The sequence below is a fragment of the Physeter macrocephalus genome, chromosome 1, assembly GCF_002837175.3.
Source record: "Physeter macrocephalus isolate SW-GA chromosome 1, ASM283717v5, whole genome shotgun sequence".
NCBI lineage: Eukaryota > Metazoa > Chordata > Mammalia > Artiodactyla > Physeteridae > Physeter > Physeter macrocephalus.
Window position 1 is genome coordinate 132904202 of NC_041214.2, and position 18174 is coordinate 132922375.

At 38.3% G+C, this 18174-nt stretch overlaps 1 long non-coding RNA gene across 1 annotated transcript; it reads left to right on the forward strand.

Moving 5' to 3' along the window:
- Positions 1–1177: 1177 nt before the first annotated feature.
- Positions 1178–15583, forward strand: LOC102989677 (uncharacterized). Its single transcript, XR_447292.3, has 4 exons — positions 1178–1378; positions 10487–10866; positions 14730–14814; positions 15490–15583. It is a non-coding gene; the product is annotated as an uncharacterized lncRNA (long non-coding RNA).
- Positions 15584–18174: the final 2591 nt, after the last annotated feature.

The window sequence follows — 18174 nt, forward strand, 5'->3', positions numbered from 1 at the left end:
AATAACATGTATTGCACACACATTTCAGTTTGTGAGCCATGATTCATACCCAAAACATTTGTTTTCGTGACTGTCTGTATTACTGGACCATGAGCTTCTCCAGGGTAAAAACTCATATCCTTTTGTCTTTGCTCTTCTCAGCCTTTGCATGGTGCCTGTTACAAAGCAGGCCCTAAACAAATACCTGCTGAATGGCTGAATGAATAATGAATCACTCAATCAAGCAGTTAATCGGTCTCTAAGGGCTCTTCATGCCATTTTATTCTATGAAGGAAATGAAAAAGTACCAGATCCTCCTATTCAATCTTTTATTTCAGAATGGAGCTGAGGTCCAGCCCTCCCCACCAGAAAAAAAAAAAAAAGAGAAAAAACAAAAAAGAAAAAAAAAAGCCAAAGGTAGAAGGAGGAGGGAGAAGGAAAGGATGTTTGCTAACTTGTAAAGGCTTCCTCCTTCTTTAGGTTTTTGTTTCAGGAGGATGAATGAGTGAATTTTCTTCCTCTTTTATTTCGTGTAGCACTAGCTTCCTCCAGGAAATGTAAGAAATCCAAGAGTTAGGCTGGGTACCTACCTCTGAGAATTTGATCAAGCACTGTGGGAAGCCATCAGGATGCTGTTAGGGAAACAGTGCTGCCCTTTGGTTTTCTTCACGTGTACTGAAAACTCAGAGCTTTACTAACTGGTTTTTCCAGGTGTGTTCATTCTGGAAGGCCATGACCTGGATAATTTGGATGAGGGAACTTATGCTCACGATTGTGTAGTTATCTGGCTTCCAGGCACCAAGGACAAGAGAACTCAAAATAATATTCTATGATAGTTAACATTCACAGAGTTTTATGTGATTCCCTTTATGTGCAATTGTTGGGACTTCTCTCCAGAAAACTATATCTAAGAGCCAAATATCTGGAAAATATTCTAGGAGACAATCAGGAAACATGAACAAGCAAACAAAACCTGTCATGGAGTAAGTAAGCCATCAGATTGCTCCCCTTTCTCTTCCAAAACCCCTTGAGACAATGCCCCACTACAATGAAGTAAGTTGGTAATTTGATAAAAATCAGGGTGAGTCACAGGAAGCACTGGTTTCCCAAATTGCCTTAGGAACACTGGCTTTTCATTTTTTCCTTTCCTAGGGCTCCTAAGAGAGCCCTTTTCCTCTCCTATCCAGCCTGGTTTAGCTCCTAATTAAATTCTTTTCTCTTAGGCAAACTGACAGGCTGGCTGTTCGTTCCCAGTTCCAAAGATTCTATCACCTTATTAACCATCTGTAAGAGCAAAAGCGTCTTGACTCTCCCAAGAGGGAAGACATGGAAGCCGGGAACCTCCATCACCCGAGGGCTATTTGGTGGTTTCCCTCTTCTTTCCACACCCCTTTTGGAGGTAAGAGTCACCCCACCCTTGCTCCTTTTAGGTTCCACTGGAGTCCAAAGGATTAGGCAATGGGCATGACTGCAGTGCTCCAGCCCTACCCAGGGGTCAGGGCTCACAGCCAGCTTCCTCACAAGAGGTCACTGTGGCTGGCTGCTCCTGGGCAGCTCAGGCTGAAGCTGTCTGATCTCAGACACACAAGGGCAAAGCCCCAGGGGTCTGGCTTTGTTGGCTGTAGGGCCAGTTTGGCCTGGTGACCAGGTGGATGTTCTGATGACCGGGCAGCTCTCCTCTCTCACTCCTGGGTTCAAGTCTGGAGACACAGATTTTGAATTCAAGAGAAGCAGACTTTAGAAACCAAAAGAGAATTAGAGAGAAAAATGCTATAAACTTTACAGACTAGGAAAAACAATTTTGCGTCTACAAGAATATGTTCTTGATTTCGGATAGAAATACTGTATATTCATTACATTTGTGAGCCAAATATTGACCCGACCATGGCTTTTAATGATAGTGTTAGGACAAACCTATAATCCTATATCAAGGAATAAAGTGAAATTGTATAAAAATAAAACCAGTGTCTCTAACCTTAAAATCTTCCTGATGGTTAGGGTTCGCTTTAGAAGTTCAACAGCAGTTGGTCTACCTTCATGACCTCCTCTAGACGAGACTGCATTCCCTCAAGTGTTAGCAATCATGATGTGTTAAATTTGTTTCTCCTACTTTATTTCTAGGCTTTTCATTTTGTCTGATTATGCGTTTTAAAACTGCACATTGACTGTGAATCTATCTTACGTGATTCTTGACATACCCTGTGTTTTTAAATAGACATTTTGAAAATGTAAGGTTTTATTTACAACGTAAGTTTGGGCAAATTCACCCTCGCATTCAGGTTGAAAGGAGCCTAATCGATTGATTATCTAACTTCCATCACTTCCTCACCATCTTAAGACTCTTTGACTCAAATCATGTGGGGAGAGTCTGAAATTGTTTTGTGCTCAAAGCACTTTTTATTTTTTTGTAAAATATTCTTTGGTGCTGATGCACTTCCTTAATATTATCTATAGTAAGATATGCACCAATACCCTGACATAAGTGTGCTTCCAGACAACCTAGAACTTGTCATTTTATTCCGTTTTATTCTTTAGTTGCTCCTAGAATCCATTTCAAGCGAAAGAGTAAAAGCTATCATATAAATAGGTTAGGTAAGGGGAAAGGAAGACAGTAATGTTTACAAGTTGCAAACAGGAAAAATAAATTAGGACAACAGGGCTTCAGAAAAGCTGCAAACACATTCGTAAACAAACAAAGCCTGCCCTGGAGCAACCCTCATGTTTGTCTTTGCTCTGATGGTGCAATGTGGCCTAGTGGTCTGACCAACTGGGAATCCAGAGCCTGGGTTCTCAGTTTTTTGCTTCAGACTTACTGTTCTGTACTGAATGGCCTTGGACTGGATGGTCTTGGACAGGGTTTCCTGATCTGAGAGATAGGCAGATTTCCCAGCTGAGAGCCTCAATGTTTATAAGTGGAAAGGTTGCAGAGGGGTGAAGAATATTGTTACAAGTAAAGCAAGGCTGTCACAGATGAACCATCAATGCAAGATGTTTTACTTTTACTTGCACATTTGGAGGCAAACTCCAATCTTCTCTGCCCTGTACGGTGTGTTTGTTTGTTGAGGTCCCTGATAATCTAGGCCGCTTGGAAAGGGGTGGGGAGTGTGTGTGAGAGCCAAAAGAATCACCTATTGGCTGTCCTTGGTACTTTTCTGTGATTTGCCCGTCCTTCTCTCCCCATCCCCAGCACTGATCTCTTTTTTTTTTACTTAAGAATTTATATGGCAGTGTAAGATTTTATAATTAGCATGACTAGTTATTTGTATTTTTCTCCAAATGATTGCATATTTGCATATATAAAGAGAGATATTCAAACATATCTTAAGTTCTCTTTAAAGGAAACCATGTTTAAAGAAAGCCCCACTTCTATTAAAATTCCATACTCTCCTTGGAGTGGTTCGGTTTACTCCAGCTGTTGATTCATGAAATCCATAAATAGTTAAAAGCCTCCAGTCCGTGGTAAAGAGGAATAAAACAGACTTAGCTCCTGACCCCCAGACACATCAAAAACCGCAAAATAATTAACTTTTTACTTGGTGTTTCAACAAAATGTTATAGAGTGAGAATTTTGTTATTTCTGAATTGGGTTTTCATCTCAATGTTGGAATCAAATAAACTTGGAAATAATTATGCTTTCTTTGATTTCAAAGTGCAGGCTTTAATACGAAAATTACTGCTTTTGTTTTTTAAATCATGTAATCGCTCAAGAGGAATCGATTCAAAATTATTGCTATTAAGCCTTATGAACAAGTTACAAAATATAAAAGCTAATTCTTTAAAATATTCCACGCTTAGTAAGTTGTCGTTGTTGTTGTTGTTTTCTTTAATGTTGAGCATCGTTTTCTTTTTAGAGCTCATTTCTGGCTTACAGAGCCTAGAAGAATGGTCTGAACCAATAGTAACTTTTTCTCCTCTTCCTTCTTCCTTCTCTTCCCCTTCCTTCCCACCATTCTTTTTTTTTTCTCTCCCTTTCCCCCTAACTTTTTGGCCCCCAACATATTTCAGTGCCTACTGTGTACCTGACACATTGATGTTGAGTGCCTTGGATTTAAAGGTGAAAATAACGCAGGTTCTTCTGAGAGCAGTTCAGGGAGACCTAGGACAGCAAACCCCACTTACATATGCCAGAAAGTACTGAGAGCCCAGGCCAGACACAGAGACAACCAGGACACAGGAGAGAGCTTCTCAGAGGAGGTAAGCTTTGAACTGATACTGAAAGACAGGTAGTGATTAGCTAGGGACTTGAGGAGTATGAATGATGAAAACAGCATACACAAAAGCACAGAAAGAGAAAGCAGACTGATACATCTAATTTTTTGTGAGGTGGAGGGGAAGGGGTAGAAGAGTGAGAGGAAGAGATAAATCTGAAAGCAGGGGCTTTCCATGTCTGGCTATGAAATTTGGATTTATTCCTGTGGGTACATGGGAGCCACTGAAGGTGATTAGCTAGAAGAATGTCATGACCAGATTTGCATTTTAGAAAGATGACCCTGGCTTCCTTCTAGAGGTCTCGAGGGGATGCGGGTTGAAATTAAGGGCTTCTGGAACATACCGTGTCATACGAATGTGAATTTTCTTTCAGAATCAACCCAGTCCGTGCATGCATTCATGCAGCAAGCCTTTAATTAAACACCTATTTTCCACAAGGCCCCTAGTTCAGCACTGTGGTGAAGACAAAAAGAGTTAAGATAGAGTCACTGCAAAGCTCTCAGCATCCCTCCTGAATACCATGTTTTGGTAAAGAAAGCATGCTGCTGCCTGAATCTCACCAGTGAACTCCCATGCATCGTCTGTAACACCCACTTTGTGTATAGCTTAATTCCACTATTCTAAAAATTCCTTTTCTGTTGTTTTGAAATGCAACAACTCCAATAAGTTTAATAGCATCTATTCTTCCTCTTTCTTAAGAAATATTTTCAGTGACAATGATATCTCCCCTTGTACTAAGCATTTACAAAAACAGTAACAAAATAAAGAGCAAAACTTCAGGCTTGTAAATCTGCACAATTCCCTCATCTAGGTGGAAGAATTTCCTTCATTTCCAAGAGCGTTCAAAGTGCTACAAGTTAATTTAAAAGAAAAAGAAGCTGGTTGAACGTTCTCACTCTAATTCCACTTGTAGGAAATAAAGAAGGATAGAAATTAGCACCTATCCTCGTGGAGTGTTCTGAGAAATCACTGTGTGAAAAGGCAGAGTGTGATCTCAATCAAAAGCTTCTGCAATAAGATTTTGGAACCAAATATAGCCCCTATAAGTAGACTTGGCTTATAAGTGGAAACAATCGATCTTACAGTTCAATTTCTGGGGCTTTTGAGACAAGAAAATCCAAAATAATCTTCATTCATATCTTACACTAATTTCTTGAGGTTTTAGAAATTATAACACTTGACTATTATACAATCTTTTCTAAGGGCACTTGTACGAAACAATTTCATTTTCAAAAATTAGAAAAACTTTTTATAATGAAATAGTTTAAGGGAAAAATGAAAAAAAAATTGGAAACACAGGTAGTACTGGAAATAAGACCACAAGCTGAACAAAATGGGTATCATACAAGGAACAACAATAGAAAGCTAAATGCAGAACTTGTAGCTTGTATATTAATAATGCAAGAACCATATACATTTATTCCTAATAATTGACTGAAGATAATTTTCTGTGGAATGATTGAACCAGAACTAATTGTTGCCCTGTGCATTTTATTTTAATGCCATAACCTGATATTATAAAGATTTTCATACTAAAATTTAATGTGGTCAAAATTCAAGCAGTATTAATGTCTGATTATATATTCATACAATAAATGTATTATGGATACTATGAACAAATTGAATACAAAACACTTTTGAAATGGTGTTTGATAAAATATATATGTGTATATGTATACCAATTGGTATACATATGTATACACCAATTACATAACAAATATTTCAAATCATTTTGGATCACGAATTTCTATTAGAAGTTTACTCTATGAGGAAAATAGGATTCTGTTTATTTCTTGGAAGAAAGCTTCAAAAATAATAATGGAGCCTGAAGAATCTATAAAAATAATATGAAGAGGAGCCTGACAGCTCTTGAGGATACTTCAAACAGCTTGAATTTTATTTACTTAACCCACCCACAAGGACAGGGAACATTCACTGCCTTCCAGCGTCTTTTCCACAGGAGATTTGGTGCCACAGGACAAATGGAACCAAGACAATGCTAAGAATGGAAAATAAAAATCAAGGAAACGGTAGAAACATAAAACCACTGGTGCTGTTCTTGGTATCTAGACACCTGAACTCAAATCTTGCCACCACTAATAACTAGCTGCCAGACTTTGAAAATGGCAGTCACTTAACCTGGACCTCTATTTACTTACCTGTTAAAGGTAGGTAATAATATTTGCCCTACACTTTTCACCAATCGTGAATAACAAAGAAAAGCAGTGAGATAAGAAACCTATAAGTGCATCTCAAATTGTAAGGTGCTGAAATTTTGCCGGGTAATAAGTACGATTCTTCCTGGATCCTTCTCTCTCCTTCAGTGGTTTCTTTTCTTAGGTACTGAGAAGACCCAGGCTTGTTCAAGAATAACTCATCCAGAACATTGTTGAAACAAATATTTCAAAAACAATTCTTTAATCATTAGAAGCGACATTTTAACCCGGTTGAGAAAGATCTCTATTTGATAGCAGTCTATTCAGACATTAGTCTATTCAGATGTTCAAAGGTAAGTATGGCCCTTTTCCCATGTTCCAGAAGGCTCAAAGATTTGTCATTTCAGTAAATCTATAAACCGGTAATTTCTGTTTTATAGAGTTACAGTTTATGGTTTGTGGTCTTTGACACCTGCAATGCTGATCTCATATATTACAGGCTCCTTGAGCATACAAACTTTCTGTTAGATCAGGCCTTCCAATGTCTACCCTAGAGCCACTAGAATTATATTAAAACTGAACACTGATGAAATGGCACTCAACTTAAAAGCTTTACTCAGTTCAGGTTAGTGCAATTCAGCAAACATTTATTTAGGGTTAATTCTGAGCTGGGCACTGTTCTAGGTACAGGGCTATTCAACAAGGATTTAGATATAATCTGGGCCCTCCAGGACTCTCACTGCCTATGAGATACTATCCAACTCCACGGGATGGCATTTGGGCTTTAAAAAGAAAATCTGTTGCCAATCTAATAAACTAACCATGCAAAAAGATAGTTTTGAAATAATGGAGAAATTTAATATGGCTAACGATTAGATGGTACTTAATTACATCAATTTTGTTTGTGATAATGGCATTGTGATTAGGGTAAGACAATGCCCATTTTTTTAGAGATACATAATGAAGTCAGGAGAGATGAACCGATATATGCCGGAGGTATACTTTTTAAAAAACTCAGGAAGAAAAAAAGAAAAGAAAACAAGGGAGATGAAACAAATGTACCCACATTTTGAGAATCATTAAATCTAGTTGACAGACATTTGAGGAATTATTATTCTTTTTCCTTTGATGAATGTTTGGAATCTTTCACATTAAACACATTTAAAAAATTGGTGGCCCAAGCTTCTAGTCTTTTTTGTTCTCCCACTTTACCTAGGATAAGCCCTAGTACTTTCAGCATGGACTGCACACTGGAATGTGCATCTCCAGTGGTATGTTGTGTCTCCAGTCCAGCGTCCTATTCAAGGTCACCCTTGAAGGTCTCAGGTCACCTCTGCTGAGAAGCCTTTGTTTAGTGGCTCAGACAGAACCGATGATTTCCCCCAGCTCTGGGCACTCCTAGAACTTGACTCATGGTTCTGTTACGGTATTAAAACTATTCCTTGTTCTTTTCTCCTGCTAGAGTCGAAACTCCTTTACATTAAGCGTGTATCTTCATTGGCTTTCTTTCCCTTTACTTATCATGGGATCTGACACAGAGTCTGCTCTCCATCAAATACGGACCTTAAAAGTGTCTGTGAAATGGGAGAGTTATCAGTCTTCCCAGGACCTAGTGCATAACACACAGTCATTTCGTAACCTCAGTAACGATAGCTCCAAAAGTACATTTGGGCAGCTAATCTGTGCAAATTATACTTTGACTGTAGAAATATGGAGTTATGCAAAACTTAAGTGAATTTGTTTAGCTTAACCTAGTTACTGGAGCAATTTAGGAAGCCCCCTCATTCATTTCAGGTATGAGGCATTTGACTTGACCCGAGCCAGCAGGGACTCATTTTGGAGAACACTGCATAACTAGGTCTCATTTTGGTGCAATGCACACTATTACTATCCACAAAGTGCTTTTGATTTACCAGGAAATCTTTTGACAAAGCTCTTCTCCCTTCAGGGAAGTGTGGATGGCGGTGTTGGTGGTGCAGGACAGAGAAACAAAAAAAAAGAGACACTCTCAAAGCAGTAAAATTCTTCTGTGCTGTTATAATGTGATCTAATTAGATTAAGGAGATTTGCTCTTTATATTTACTTTCACAGAGATTGATTCTACAAATTTTTGTAAAAATGTTCTGGGGCAAAACAAACATGTGACACTTTCTAGAGGTGAACTCTGTATAAATTTAGACTTTGCTAAAATGACTAGTTATCATGTGATCCAATCTTAATGGGCTTTTAAAAATCAGCAAGAAAAATATATTTTATGAGCTTAACTTGGTTGTTAGAGCCCAATCTTTGTACATGATTTACTTGGGCACGTGGCATGTGTTTTGAAAAATCAACCTTCTTTGGGAATTGTGCTCTTAAGATATTTGTTCAGAGATGTTCAAGCTGTCAGTTACAAGATGCTTGAACCAGAAATGGGACAGTCTGGGTAAAGTGCAGTTGTTATGTAGCCTTTCTGTGTGTGTATGTTTGACAGTTGTGGTCAAATATATAGGTGTCATCTCCCTCAAGTAATCATTACCATCTATTACCTCAGCTCATCTTAGAGTTCATAATAGTGCTATTTCTCTTAGGACCAAGTTGAGAGTATAATGTTAAGCTTAATATAGACTTGTTAGCAGGGCTTTTTTTGTTTGTTTTTTTCTGTAGTCTAACCATGTGTGCTTGTCCAAAGAAGGCTAGACAGTATTTTATAGTATTTGATCTCAAATTGCGATTTCCAACTTTGCTTGTTTCCTTTGCCCACACTGAAGCTGCATCTCCTTTGTTTCTTTAATCCTCAAAGTAATGATGGTGGCTGATGACATTTGATAAAGAATTCACCTTTTATGGAGCAATTTGTTAAATGAGGATTTTAAAAATTATTATTATAAAACCCAAGGAAAATTATACTATATAAATAATTTTTTTTCCAGGCAAAAGCCATTAGTCATGATCAAGAATTCCTTCATACTAAAGACTGAACACGCATAATAAATATACTTGGGGGTTAATTTGCTTTAGGGTAGGAATGAAGCCTTGAGCTCCTTGATAGAATAATGTACCTTTGAGTTTGGAGTCCTTGAGCACCACTATGGGTGTAAGGCAGTTGAATCCTTTTGTTACCTTTAAGCCCCATTTTCTCAGGAATATAAACTGTATATTTGTTATGGGACTTATTTATGGATTTGCATAGTAGGTAATCTTGATTATTCAAATCACTCTTCCTTACTTTTATGGGAAGTACTATTGGCTGTGCTCTACTTGGTTATGTAAGTTGTGGAATTAAACAGCAGAATTAGCATTCACACTCTCCGTCATGAATAACATTCTTTTAATAACGTGCATTTAGACACAGATAGACAGGAGTTTAAATTATTGTTCAAGTTTCTTTTATAGAACAGAATAACATGGAGTGCTCTTTCAAAATGCAATGAAAATCTTAGGAAATATGCTCTCTTTTTTTAATTTTAATTTTATTTATTTGTTTTTATTTTTTATTTTTTGGCTACGTTGGGTCTTCCCTGCTGCTCACAGGCTTTCTCTAGCTGTGGCGAGCGGGGGCTGCTCTTTGTTGCGGTGTGTGCGCTTCTGACTGTGGTGACTTGTTGTGGAGCACAGGCTCTAGGTGTGCAGGCTCCAGTAGCTGTGGCATGCGGGCTCAGTACTTGTGGCTCGTGGGCTCTAGAGTGCAGGCTCAGTAGTTGTGGCACTCGGTCTTATCTGCTCTGGGACATGTGGGATCTTCCCAGACCAGGGCTCGAACCTATGTCCCCTGCACTGGCAGGTGGATTCTTAACCACTGTGCCACCAGGGAAGTCCAGGAAGTATGCTATTAATATATGATGTAAACTCTGTGTATGGTATCCTTGAGACTATGCAATGAAAATAGTGACAAGTAAACAATACAACAATGATAAATCAATTTAGCAAAACCAGAAAGCTGAAAGCATTTGATGAAACACAACTCCACAAAGAAACTGTGAAGTGCTGACAGAACTCTTATATAAACTTCAATGCTGGAAGGGCAGTTGTCATAGCTGTTCCTGGAAATCATTTTGAGGTTTCCAGGATGTGTTGCCACTACTTTTTTTTCTTTAAATCACCTACTATATTGTGCAACCTGTAACTAGCATTGACTAATTTATATTTTGTTTCCTCTTAAGGCTGACTCAGGTTCAGTTCTTCTCAAAGGGGTTCAATGGAACAGCATGTAGGAGTCCTGTGCAAAGAAGCTTCTAGATGCAGGACAGAGCACAGCCTCAGGAAGGTCACACGGGTCAAGCTGATTACCTCCTCCAGCTCTGGCAAGCAGGGGCTCAGCTGGGTTACCGAAGTTCACTGGAGTTATTGACATTCAGCTGCAGCTCTCACTTATTACTGATCAGCAGGAGACTGTCTGGGCCTCATGTTAACTCTTCCGTGCCCTGTTTCAAGATTGCAGTGAGATCAAAAAAGAAATTGAACTTCATTTCAGCTTATTCCTGGTTGTATTGAAGAAATGAACCTTTTAAACCAATACCTAATATACCTCTGACAAGGGAAGGTAAGGATCCACTTAATCATTTTAAAGGTGCTGGATAAAACATAAGTAAATATGTTTGTACCATATTTGTTCATTATGCAGTGAATGTTTATTTCTGGGGAGGGTGGAGGTAAGATATATTTTACCTTCCTATCAAGAAGAATTTCCACTTTATCTTTAATAAAGAAAGCCCCATATGATTTTGAAAAAGATAATAGTGGCATTGGTAGTTCTGTGTCACTTAAAAGTGCACGTTTCCCCTGAGCGGCTCATGTAAAACAACCTCAGGGAAAAACTTCATACCTCATCATCCAAGACGTGAAGTTTCAGGGAAGTTTGGAATCTCTCTGTTAGGTTACAGACTAGGAGCTCTGTGCTAAGCCAGTTCCTTCAGGCTCTGATCTCCTGCTGACACAATATGGTCTTCTAGAAGTGACTTAACCTGTCTGTCTCTGCAAACTCATTTGTAAATGGACAATAACAATTAATCCATGAAGCATGTCTTTCTGGTAGCAATGGGAAGACTGCCTTACTGTTCAATCCTAGGGCCTCTAAATCAACTTTATCATTGGTAGCCCTCTGTTCACCAGCATACTACTGGCCGTGGAACACGGAATACTGAATTATACTGAATCCTTGGTTCTCTTTAATTCCTAATTACTCCTGCAAATGGTTGAGGATCTATATACAACTGAGGCCTATTTTCATTCAACTACTATATTTAACAAAAAAGTATTAAGCTTCCTTTAAGGGCCAAGCATTTGTAAGGCCAAAGCCCTACCCTTAAGGAGCATATTGTTAGCCAGAAGACACAATGTTACAACACTATGCAGTCAATTCTAGAAAATCCAAATGAATGAGTCAGACTCTAGGTGGATTGGGGGAGTTAGGAGTTATCCAGTCTGATTTCTGACTGTCAGATGACCTAGCTAACTGCCAAATCTACACTTGACCTGCGAAAATACAAAAGACTACTTATATAGATTTTCTCTCTTTCTGTAACATTTGACATTGTTGACCATTCTCTCTATTATGGAAGTTCTGGGAGCTGTGTCAGTTTTAGTGTTTGAATTTAGTGTGAATGAAGTAATTTGGGTGATGCTAGTCCTGAATAATTAGTAGCTTTCTACATTTCTATCCCCAGACTCTTTCACTTGATTTCAGTCACCCCCCAAGGCTTTAACCATTTTCCAAATCTTTAACAATACCCAGACCTCTTTTGAGCTTCAGCTCCATCTTTGCATTTGCCTGCTCTGTATTTCCCCTCCTGTATCTCAGCGGCATTTTTAACTTAACAAGTCTGTAGCAACATGTTTCCCCAAATAAGCTGCTTCTTCTGACTTCCTTTTTGCTGCATATAGAGTGATCATTCACCCAGTTAATTAGCCTCTCAGCTTCAGAGTTGTCTTGGATTTCTCCTTCGGCTTGACCCACACAATTTCTCTCCCATCAATAGCTCATAAATCTGATTTTCAGACTTTCCTTAATTTATTTGTACACTCCTGTGATCAGGCAGTCTTCTTAAAACAAAACTATCATTCTTTCACTCATCTGTCACACCCTTAAGGACCACGAGGTAAACTCCAAACTCCTGAATGTTACATGTAGACTTTTATAATTTGGTACCCATTTGCCTTTTGTCAGCCTTATCACTAACGATACCCTCCACTGTCTTTATAACCATCCTCCAAAGTTATTCCACCTCTGAAATGCTCTGTCTAGTACCGCCTCCTCCCAACTCCACTTGCCTTCTCTATAATCAATATCCTATACTTCTTCAAGAACTCGTTCAGGTGGCCATGAAACTGTCACTGATTCCTCTTCCAAATAATCTATCTTCTGATATGTAGCTTTTAAGTTCTATTTTTCTTAAGGAAATTAACATTTACTATGTTGTAAAACAAAATTCAACTGAGAAAATTTTAAAGACCTTTTGGGGTTTTTTCAATGATCCACAATTGGGCAGCATTCCATCTAGCAAATAGAAAGGAGCTCTGAGGAGCTGAAAGACTTTTATAAGCAGAAGTGGGTAGAAGTTACTAGCAAAGAGTAGATTATTTGTGGCAAGGTCACCTTCCTTTAGGAGATGGCAGGAGTTTATCAGAAAGATTACCTCACTTGTGCTGACCAGGTCATTTCAGATTGACTGGTTTAATATTCCACTCCTGGGAGAGGGTGAAACTGTAATTAAGTTAGGTATTAAGTCCTCATTTGGTGATGTGGACTTAGCACAAGTGACTCCATTTAGGACCTCTTGTCTCTTTTTTAAACAACTATCAGGACCATAACTACTTATTAATTCACCTTACTTCTAAGTTCTATGAAGACAGAGGAGATCGTGTCTTTCTGATGTTCGAGTCTTCCTCAGCACCTAGCACAATGCTTTGTAAATAATCGGTAGTTAATAATATCTATTGTAAAAACAATATGAGGGACTTCCCTGGTGGCGCAGTGGTTGAGAATTCACCTGCCAATGCAGGGGACATGGGTTCGATCCCTGGTCCAGGAAGATCCCACATGCTGCAGAGCAACTAAGCCCGTGCGTCACACTCCTGAACCTATGCTCTACAGCCCGTAAGCCACAACTACTGAACCCGCATGCCACAACTACTGAAGCCTGCACGCCTAGAGCCCGTGCTCCTCAACAAGAGAAACCACCGCAATGAGAAGCCTGCGCACCTCAACAAAGAGTAGCCCCCGCTCGCCGCAACTAGAGAAAGCCTGTGCTCAGCAACGAAGACCCAACACAACCAAAAATAAATAAATAAAATAAACAAATTTTTTAAAATTTAAGAAAAAACAATATGAATAAAATAGAATTAAAGTCTACCTTTTCCTTAGTAATTTGAAATATTAAAAAATTTTGAACCACAAAACTGTATAAAATCCATTTTAGTTCTTCATTTCCTGCATTCAAATTTCCTCAAGAGAGTCAAGAAAAACCTAAATTTATTTTTTGACCTATAGAGTTAAACACAACAGATGGCTTATAAATGAGGATTGAAATTTAAATGTGAAAAGTTAATAATGTCAAGAGTGAATATCCCATTGGATTGCAAGCAGAATGGGAAAAATCAAACAGGATAATCAGACCATTCTCATTTGACTCTCAATAACTAGCAGTAAAAAGTTCTGATCAGGAATATTAATAGCAATGTTCAAGCAGGACTTTCTATGATTTGATCTATGCAAAAAAACCAAGAGAAACAAATGAAATAGAAAAAGTTTCTGGAAAACATGGATAATTTATTATCATATTATGGTGAGACAATTAACAAATTAAAAATTAGTAAGTTAAACCGTAAAATGAAAATGTTTTATATCTTTATATATAAAAAGAAAGACTAGTTTTTGTGGCTTGTGGTAGAGGGTATGAGAAGGATATGAAGTTATTGAAGAAGATACAAAACTACCTTTTCTAAAAAGAACAATGACAAATTTGGCAATATGGTAAAATCCCTGTTGTGAAAAATACTGTAGAAAGACCTACTACATAGATGCACATTTTTCATATCTGAAAAGAGAAAAGAAGAAAATTGAATTTTGTCTAATAGCTGCTTTTAACCTCTAGGGTTGGGTCTGTCACTCCTCAGTCTTTAGAAATGCATTCTTTTTCTGCCAATGCTCTTGACATAAAATTGTGGGATTCCTATTGGGTATTTTCCTTCCTCTGGCAGTTAACTTTTTATTATTGCTTCTATTCAGAAATGAAGAGTTCCTATTTAAAACTGTTAGAGATCGACATATAGGTGTGAGATAGTGGCACTTATCATGACTCAATGACATGACTTTCCCATGATGGCACTGAACCATTGTTTGTAATGTCTGGTTGTTTTCTCTCCTATACTTTCACCTGCAGTCTGACTCACGATTTTTCTCAACAGGAGTGACCTCAGGGGAGGATGATCTGTCTGACCTCTGGTTTCCCAGAAGATGATAATCATGCTGCAATTGAAATTATGCTTCAAGGTAACTTGAAGTCATCACTTTCTGGACTGCTTGTAGTTACCTCAGTGATGACAAATTGCACCCTTAGGTTACATCTTGGAAATTTGGCATTGCCCATTCTTCCTACATCTTCATTTCAGCACAGTCAAGTTACAATAAGCATGGCTTCAATGCTAGTATGCAGGAGACTTAATATTAAATCACCTGTGAGCAATTTGTGTTTCAACAAGCCCTCCTGGTGATTTTGAAACATGCTAAGTTTGAGAGCCACTCTTTTAGGTAATTAACAATAAGTGCTGGAACAGACAATCCCCAAATCTCACAACAAAGGCTTATTTCTTGTTCACATCACAGTCCAATATGGGAGAGATAGGCACCCTCTGTCTTGCAGCTAAGACATCTTGAACACTTGGCTTCCAAATTGCTGAGGGAGGGAAAGAAATATGAAAGGTTGCTTGGGAAGGGTTTATGGGCCAAGCTTGGGATTGGCTTACATCACATCTGCCCACATATTGTCTGCTAGAGTCCAGTCACTTAATTGCAACATCCAGCCAGGAAGGGTGGGAAATGTAGAGGAGTACATGGTTATTTGTGAGAGTTAACAGTTGACCACAAGCAGGAGCAGAGAAACATTATATCAATAGTACATCCACCAGCAGATAAGTTTTTCTGACATTTTGTTTTATTATTTTTTAGCATCCATGGACCCCTGGCACGGAACCATTGCTTTGAAAGCCATCTTCCAACTTGTATTTGACACTTCTGCTAGAATAGGGTCTCTTTATTCCTCCCTGAACTTTATCTCTGAATCAGTTTGTGACCAGGCTAGAGCCAGGTAAGACATAAACATAGACACAGACATACATAGAATAGACAAACAGACATAAAAAACAAAAGGGCTGATTCAAACAGTACTGAAGGGTAGAAATGAAAGAGTATTATCTCCCAAACTACACTCTTCCCACACCCTTGATCCCATTTCCCCAGAGGTACCAAGTTTGAACCACATGTGGTTCTTCTGATGTTTAACTTCATAACTCTCAATGAGATCATAAACTCCAATCTTACAGAGGACAAGCAGGTAAAGTAAACAAATAAAGCAGGGTGTAAGGAACACAGGTGGAGGATTGGGGAATGTGGCCAACAGCATAGCACAGGCTCCATTTAAGGGAAACCTGTTTGTCAGCTCTGGCCAATTGCTCCCATGCAGGAATGCAACTTCAGTGCTGCTAGATGCTTCTTCCACTATTTTTTCCAAGAAAAACTGGAAATATGAATGTTTTGGTTAAGTTTCTTAATTTTTATAAACGTTATATAGGAAATAAACAAAAAAAATCTCTTTTGCAGAATTAGCTCGTGGGCTACCAATTTGCAATTCCTGCACTAAACCATACATTCATACCTCAATTTTACATTAACACCCATGTTTAACACTTGTAACCCTGCAAATTTACAACTTAAAATATCTCTCTACTTTTTCATATAGAGAGTGATGAATGTGCTGCTATACTCTCTTTATTTCCAGTTGATTTCCACCCCCTTAATTTTTGATTAGTCACATCGTTACCAAACTTTGTGTTTATTCATCAAAGTTGACATTCATTAGCTCCTTATGTCCCATTATTAAGATAAGAAAATTAGTTCTTCTCCATGTCTTTCCTCGTCCTTTTCCTGATATTTACTTGGCTCTGTTAGCTGTGCCGTTATTTTTACATTGACCAGATTCATACTATTTAAATTGTGTATGACCACTATAATTTATTTATTTTATTTATGTTTTTACATCTTTATTGGAGTATAATTGCTTCACAATGGTGTGTTAGTTTCTGCTTTTTAACAAAGTAAATCAGTTATACATATACACACATCCCCATATCTCCTCTCTCTTGCGTCTCCCTCATACCCTCCATATCCCACCCCTCTAGGTGGTCACAAAGCACTGAGCTGATCTCCCTGTGCTATGCAGCTGCTTCCCACTAGCTATCTATTTTACATTTAGTAGTATATATAAGTCCATTCCATTCTCTCACTTCGTCCCAGCTTACCTTCCCCCTCCCCGTGTCCTCAAGTCCATTCTCTAAGTCTGTGTCTTTATTCCTGTCCTGCCCCTAGGTTCTTCAGAACCAATTTTTTTCTTTTTTTAGATTCCATGTATATGTGTTAGCATATGGTATGTGTTTTTCTCTTTCTGACTTACTTCACTATGTATGACAGACTCTAGGTCCATTCACCTCACTACAAATAACTCAATTTTGTTTCTTTTTCTGGCTGAGTAATATTCCATTGTGTATATGTACCACATCTTCTTTATCCATTCATCTGTCGATGGACACTTAGCTTGCTTAAATGTCCCAGCTCTTGTAAATAGAGCTGCAATGAACATTGTGGTACATGACTCTTTTTGAATTATGGTTTTCTCAGCATATATGGCTAATAGTAGATTGCTGGGTCATATGGTAGCTCTATTTTTAGTTTTTTAAGGAACCTCCATACTGTTCTCCATAGTGACTGTATCAATTTACATTCCCACCAACAGTGCAAGAGAGTTTCCTTTCCTCCACACCCTCTCCAGCAGGTATTGTTTGTGGATTTTTTGATGATGGCCATTCTGATTGGTGTGGGGTGATAGTTCATTGTAGTTTTGATTTGCATTTCTCTAATGATTAGTGATGTTGAGCATCCTTTCATGTGTTTGTTGACAATCTGTTTATCTTCTTTGGAGAAATGTCTGTTTAGGTCTTCTGCCCATTTTTGGATTGGGTTGTTTGTGTTTTTGATATTGAGCTGCATGAGATCCTTGTAAATTCTGGAGATTCATCCTTTGTCAGTTGCTTCATTTGTTAATATTTTCACTCATTCTGAGGCTTGCCTTTTCATCTTGCTTATGGTTTCCTTTGCTCTGAAAAAGCTTTTAAGCTTCACTAGGTCCCATTTTTTAATTTTTATTTCCATTTCTCTAGGAGGTGGGTCAAAAAGGATCTTCCTGTGATTTATGTCACAGAGTGCTCTGCCTATGTGTTCCTCTAAGAGTTTTATAGTGTCTGGCCTTACATTTAGTTCTTTAATGCATTTTGAGTTTATTTTTGTGTATGGTGTTAGGGAGTGTTCTAATTTCATTCTTTTACATGTAGCTGTCCAGTTTTCCCAGCACCACTTATTGAAGAGGCTGTCTTTTCTCCATTGCATATTCTTGCCTCCTTTATCAAAGATAAGGTGACCATATGTGTGTGGGTTTATCTCTGGGCTTTCTATCCTGTTCCATTGATCTATATTTCTGTTTTTGTGCCAGTACCATACTGTCTTGATTACTGTAGCCTTGTAGTATAATCTGAAGTCAGGGAGCCTGATTCCTCCAGCTCCATTTTTCATTCCCAAGATTGC